Source organism: Thamnophis sirtalis, unplaced genomic scaffold (genome assembly GCF_051295495.1).
Source record: "Thamnophis sirtalis isolate CommonGarterSnake01/CBP01778 unplaced genomic scaffold, rThaSir2_p1.2 scaffold_2, whole genome shotgun sequence".
NCBI classification, from domain to species: domain Eukaryota; kingdom Metazoa; phylum Chordata; class Lepidosauria; order Squamata; family Natricidae; genus Thamnophis; species Thamnophis sirtalis.
The window spans coordinates 45,029,115-45,036,029 of NW_028261382.1; positions in this window are offsets into that span (position 1 = coordinate 45,029,115).

Genomic DNA, 6,915 nt, shown 5'->3' on the forward strand with positions numbered 1-6,915 from the left:
AGAACGATCCGGTGAGCAAACAGTTATGTGGAAGGTTACACCCAGGTGTTTGGTGGGGCGATTATCATAATTTGGGACGTGTTTGTCCCGCGAAGGCGTGCCTTTGTTTGTATTTGGTGTGTGTGTGTGTGTGTGTGTGCTTTTGTGTGTGTGTGTGTGCATGTTGGCTGGGCCGGGCGTTGCACACTTGGATCAAAGTTTCCTCTGTTCAAACACGGGGTGCGTGCTCTTGTAGCTAGTGATGTAGTCCTGAGGGCATATCCTGAATGGCAAAAGTCTTGATCCTACACTGGGAAATTGTTCTATTTCAGGTCGGCATTAAATGCATTTAACCGTTCCAAAGCAAGGGACCCTTGGCGTACTTCTTCGTTTTCTAATTTAAAAAGCTGATTTAAAAACAATCATGTCTGACTAATTAATCTCAAGAAGGAACCAACAGCTGATGAGAGAGGGCAGTCGGAGATGGGAAACCAGGACAGCGAGCGAGGCTGCAGACATAAATGAGTCACTTCCGGCCATTCATATAGTGGACATTTGTAAGGGGGGAGTAGGGGCTAAGACAACTAAGATCATGGCATCCGGCCCTCTCCATTGCTGGCAAATAGATGGCCTGAGCTTCAATGGACTCCAGAGGACGATAGAGGACAGGAAGGCCTGGAGGAACGTGGTCCATGGGGTCGCAATGGGTCGGACACAACTTTGTGACAAACAACAACAATCTCTCTCTCTCTCTCTCCCTCTCATCTATCTATCTACCTACCTACCTACCTACCTACCTACCTACCTACCTACCTACCTATCTATCTAATCTCCTGTGAGTCCCTTGGACTGCAAGGCCATCCAACCGGTCAGTCCTAGAGGAGATCCACCCTGGCTGCTCTTTAGAAGGCCAGATCCTGAAGAGGAAACTCAAAGACTTTGGCCACCTGATGAGAAGGAAGAAGGACTCCCTGGAGAAGAGCCTCATGCTGGGAACGATGGAGGGCAGAAGAAGAAGAAGAAGCGGACGGCAGAGAAGGAGGGGGCTGGATGGAGTCAATGAAGCAGTCGGCCTGAGCTTCAATGGACTCCAGAGGACGATAGAGGACAGGAAGGCCTGGAGGAACGTGGTCCATGGGGTCGCAATGAGTCGGACACAACTTTGTGACAAACAACAACAATCTCTCTCTCTCTCTCTCTCTCTCCCTCCCTCCCTCCCTCCCTCCCATCTATTTACCTACCTACCTACCTACCTACCTACCTACCTACCTACCTACCTACCTACCTACCTACCTACCTATCTATCTATCTATCTATCTATCTATCTATCTATCATCTATCTAATCTCCTGTGAGTCCCTTGGACTGCAAGGCCATCCAACCGGTCAGTCGTAGAGGAGATCAATCCTGGCTGCTCTTTAGAAGGCCGGATCCTGAAGAGGAAACTCAAAGACTTTGGCCACCTAATGAGAAGGAAGAAGGACTCCCTGGAGAAGAGCCTCATGCTGGGAACGATGGAGGGCAGAAGAAGAAGAAGGGGACGGCAGAGAAGGAGGTGGCTGGATGGAGTCACTGAAGCAGTCGGCCTGAGCTTCAATGGACTCCAGAGGACAGGAAGGCTTGGAGGAACATGGTCCATGGGGTCACGATGGGTCCGACATGACTTTGCAACTGATAACAAGTAGGGGCTGAGTAGAGGGCGACCTGTCTGGATGAAGGAGTGGGAACAAAACAAACAGGATAGCTGGCCCTAAACCAGGTGCTTAAGAAAGCACCTACTGTCCTTTTCAGTGTGACCTCGAGACAGTTTTTTTTCCACTTTTCATGTAGAGTCGCAGGCTTCAAAGGGACCTTGGAGGTCATCTAGTCCAACCTCCTGCTCAAGCAAGGAACCTGATTCTATTCTGGACAAAGGGTTGTCCAATGTCTGTTTGGAAACTTCCAGTGTTGGAGCACCCACAACTTCTGGTGGCAAGTTGTTCCACTGGTTAATCGTCCCCACTGTCGGGAAATTTCTCCTTTGTTCTGAGTTGGACCTCTCCTTGGTTAGTTTCCATCCGTTGCTTCCTGTCCTGCCTTCAGGTGCTTTGCAGAAGAGTTTGATTCCCTCTTCTGTTCTGACCGAGGCTTCCCAAGAGCATGAAGCCAACTCCTTGTCCTGACAAAAATCCTTTTATTAATTGACTGTGAATTCTACTCATTCACATCCAGCAAAGTCTTTCAAGGGAGGATTTACAGTCACAGACCTTATCTGGTTTGGAGAGCTGCCAGGCCGATCTCTGCAGAACTTGGCAAGGAGTCTCGGAGAATCATGAACAAATTAAGCAAACTAATGGTCTCCTGCAAACTCCATTCCCCTTTTGCTCCTATTTTATTCCCTCTGGGAGGGGCCATTCACCGTCCACCTGTGGCCTTCCTCCCAAATCCACCCCTGTTCTTTCGCTGTTCCCTTCGTCTGGCAACTCTGCACATGCGCACACTGGGAACAGGCTCCAGCTGTTCTTCTGCCTCACTGATGCCTGACTCTGAAGGCAGCTGATAACTGTCGGACGGTCCTGGCCCCCTCTTTGCCTCCAACACAGAGCCTTCCCCAGACTCCAGGACTGGCCCATCTTCCTCCCCAACCTCCTCACTGTCTGAATTTGCTGCCAGCTCCTCTGGTCGCTGGTGTGGCCACAATATTGACAGCCCTTCAAATATTGGAAGGCGCCTATCCTGTCACCCCTTAGTCCTTTGGCCTGCTTTTAATTTCCTAAACCTAAACTGTGGACATCTTTAAATAAAAACTTCCTTTTGGGGGGGGGGAATAACATCGCACTGGCAAGGGGTCAGAAATTGCCGAGGGCAGCTCGGACGCCAATGCTTTGAGGAAAACACAGACGCTCGTCTCTCGTTCTGCAACGCTGGATCAGAACTGTGCCGCCCTGTTTACAGTTTGTACCTGAATTCCTGCCCTTGAACTCGCTCCAAGCGGCACCTTGCAATTCTGCACAGAGGCCAAATATGCAGCTCGATGGTGACTGCCAAATTATTATGATTTTTTTTTTTTTTAAAGGAGCCCAGCCTTCAACTGCCCGAGCCGGTTATCGAGCCGGAATTGACTTGTCATTTCAAGATGGCAAATAAAGGGAGAGATTAAAAGCCCAATGTTCTCTGAAACCCTTTCTTCTTCTTCTTTTATTTGCAGTTTTTCCAACTGAGGATGAATTAACCCGCATTTGTGGTTCGTTAAATAAATAGAAATCTGTGTGTGTTTGTGTTGGGGTGGGGGGTGCTAATCTTGCTTTGTGTCTTGTCTTTAGGCTGCTCCTCCTTCCTGCCAGCCGCTCACATGCAGGATACAGGTAGTCCTCGACTTTACGACCACAACGGAACCCCAGGTTTGTGTCGCTAAACAAGACACTTAAAGGACTCGTTGCCCCGTTTTATGATGGTTTTTTTGCCACCGTTGTTATGTGAACCCTGCAGTTGTTCAGTTAGTCACACGGTTGGGAAGTGAATCTTTGCTTGTCAGAAGGTCGTAAAAGGAGACCGGATGACTCTCTCTCTCGCTCTCTCTCTCTCACACACACACACAGGACATTTGCAACCGTCATAAATGTGAGTCGTAAATGCCAGGGGCCTGAATTTTGCTCAACCTGAACGTGGGGATGCCATGACAGTGTGAAAAATAGTCACAAGTCGCTTTTTCCCGTGCCGTTGTAACTTTGAACAGTCACTAAATGAACTGTTGTTATATTTAAGTTAAAACAATTGATCGACCAAGTCATTCAACTCCCAGAATTGTAGTTGCTCCGTCGCTGGAGGTTTTAAAAAACAGACTGCACAATCTTTTGATCGGGAAGGTGTCTGATGCCTTGAGCAGGGGTTGGACTAGAAGACCTCCGGGGTCCCTTCCAGGCCTACAATGCTATGTTCTCTGTTCAGCAGCTCTCTGCACATGGATTCTTGCATTCTCGTGCCCCTGTTCCCAAGCCAAATTCCACCCAGCAAACCGATTCTAATATTGCAAAGAATAACAACAGGAATTCTTATCGGCATTGACAGAATCGGTCAATTGCAAAAGGCAGCTTGACTTGGAAGTGTTTACATCACGCGAAGAGACCTTTCATGCGATCCAATGATTTCTGCCTACTCCAGGTCCTTGGGAAAGACTTGATAGCCAAGGCTTGACTGTGCAACAAACCATAATAATAATCATAATAATTGTACCCTATCGGCATTGACAAACTCCCCATCGGTCAATTGCAAAAGGCAGCTTGACTCAGATAGCTGACATCCTGCAATGATATCTCTAACCTGATCAAACAATCACATCGGCCTATCCCAGGTCCTTAGGAAAGAATAGAATAGAATAGAATAACAGAGTTGGAAGGGACCTCGGAGGTCTTCTAGTCCAGCCCCCTGCTTAGGCAGGAAACCCTATACCACTTCAGACAAATGGTTATCCAACATCTTCTTAAAAGCTTCCACATTCCAGGGGGGGCGGGGAAGCATGGCGGGGCACGCATGTGGGAGGCACACAGGGGGGGTCGTGTGAGCATTGTATTATGGGTGTGTGCTTTTGGCACGCAACGACAAAAAGGTTAGCCTTCCCTGCTCTGGAATAGGGTGGAAAACTATTTTTAGTATTTCAGGCTGTCTTCCAAGTTAGCCCACAATAACAAAAATGTTAAGACTTTACTACTGGTTTGAAAACGAACCACTCGGTGTGCTTAATACATTTCTACCTGGTTACTGAATTAAAACCTTTCCAAGTTTACATCATATCCAGGGCTCTCAACAAGCCAACAGATGCAACACTATTCCTACTCAGCAACTACTTAAGTCTGAAATAATCTGGTCGGGCAAGTTGCAGAAAACCCAGGTGGGGCGAAGTGCCACGCAAGGACATTTCCGTCAGGTGATGCCAGATCCACCGAGAACACCAATCTAGAGAACCAAGGTTAATCCGAAGGCTAAGAGTTAAAACTGAAGGCAAAGGAAGAAAAAAATGTGTGACCGCTTTTCACACCTGCAACCATAACAGCGTTGCCCAAAAGGCATTAAGAGTTGTTAACCTAATTTTGCGAAGCTTCTTCTCCGGTAACATTGCATTGCTAACTAGGGCATACAAAACCTTTGCCAGACCAATCCTTGAATACAGCTCATCTGCCTGGAATCCACACCGTATATTGGATATTAATATGATTGAGAGAGTCCAGAGTTATTTCACGAGAAGAGTCCTCCACTCCTCACCATAGAATCCCTTAGGCCACCAGGCTCAAAATTTTGGGCTTGGACAACCTGGAACTACGCCACCTGCAGTGTGACCTAAACACAGTACACAAAATTGTCTGCTACAATGTCCTACCTGTCAATGACTTCTTCAGCTTCAACCACAAATAACACACGGGCAAACAATAGATACAAACTCAAAGTAAACCGCTCCAAACTCGATTGCAGAAAATGCGACTTCAGCAACAGAGTGGTCAACACCTGGAATGCTCTACCTGACTCCGTTGTTACATCCTCAACCCCCCCACAGCTTCAACCTTAAGCTGTCTACCGTGGACCTCACCCCATTCCTAAGAGGTCCGTAAACGGGGCGTGCATAAGCTGCACCAGTGTGCCTACTGTCCCCGTCCTACTGTCCCCATTTATTTGCACCCATTTCCTGTGTTCCCATTTATGTTCATACCGATACCTGTTATCTTTTTCATGTTTAACAAACGAAATAAAATAAACAAATAGAATATTCCGCAGATTAACCCACTCTTTTACCCGCATAAGTGCCGATGCTTGGTAATATATGGTAATTTCCAAGGCTAATGATACCTGTCATCCTTTACACGTTTGACAAATTTTAAAAAATAATAAAACATGAATCTGGACAAACTCAGGGAGATAGTGGAGGGGACAGGTGCTTTAGGGACCCCCAGATCGCGAGGAGTCGAACCCAACTTAGCGACCGAAAAACAACACAAATAACATTTTATCTGTAGCTAGGAGATCTTCACCCAATTCGGCAGGGAAGGGCACCAAAGCAGGGGCCGGCCAGCCAGCCAATGCCCCTTCCCGCAGCTGTTTCACGCATTCCAAGATTGGTCTTGGATTAGACACACCAGACAAGATTAGGGAGCTCCCTTGTAGAGTTAAGGAGCAGGAGAATATGTGGAGCGGGAAAGAAAAAAAGAAAATATTTGACTGCAGGGCTGTGCAGAGAGAAGGAAGAGGAGGAGGCAGCTTTAGCCTTAAATTAGAAAACAACACTTGAGATATTGGTTCCGCTTTTTAGAACTACCAACTTCACAGCGGCTGGAGAGCTGGTTGAAAAGGAAAACGGAGCAGATGAATTCTGGTGCCACCTCATGGCCGAAAACTGGACATTTCTGATCAAAACGGAAGAGGGGTTTTGAGTCGGCCATCCAAACATCGATTCCAGCCAGAGGTTTTTGGGGGGGTGAACCAGGGGGAAAAAAAATCCCTTAGCTGTCAGTCACTTGAGTATTCTTGCCGCAAGAAAACAAGGTTGACCTGAAATGATTGGAGAAAGATTGGTTGTTTTTTTTAAAGAACAAAATAAAGACCTTAATTGGGTCAATTTCACACAATTGCTCTGTGGCCCTTTCTACACAAGTGGAAAATTCCCTTCAAAGTTTACCTTTGCACACTGGTATCGCAATAGCGGCCTTTCCATAGCGACGGTCCTATAAGGTATATCAACATCAGCTGTTGGCTCAGTGGCTAAGACGTTGAGCTCGTAGATCAGAAAGGTCGGCAGTTCGGCGGTTCAAATCCCTAGCGCTGCCTAATGGAGTGAGCTCCCATTCCTTGTCCCAGCTTCTGCCAACCTAGCAGTTTGAAAGCAGGTAAAAAATGCAAGTAGAAAAATAGGAACCACCTTTGGTGGGAAGGGAACACTGTTCCGTGCGCCTTCAGCATTGAGTCATGCCGG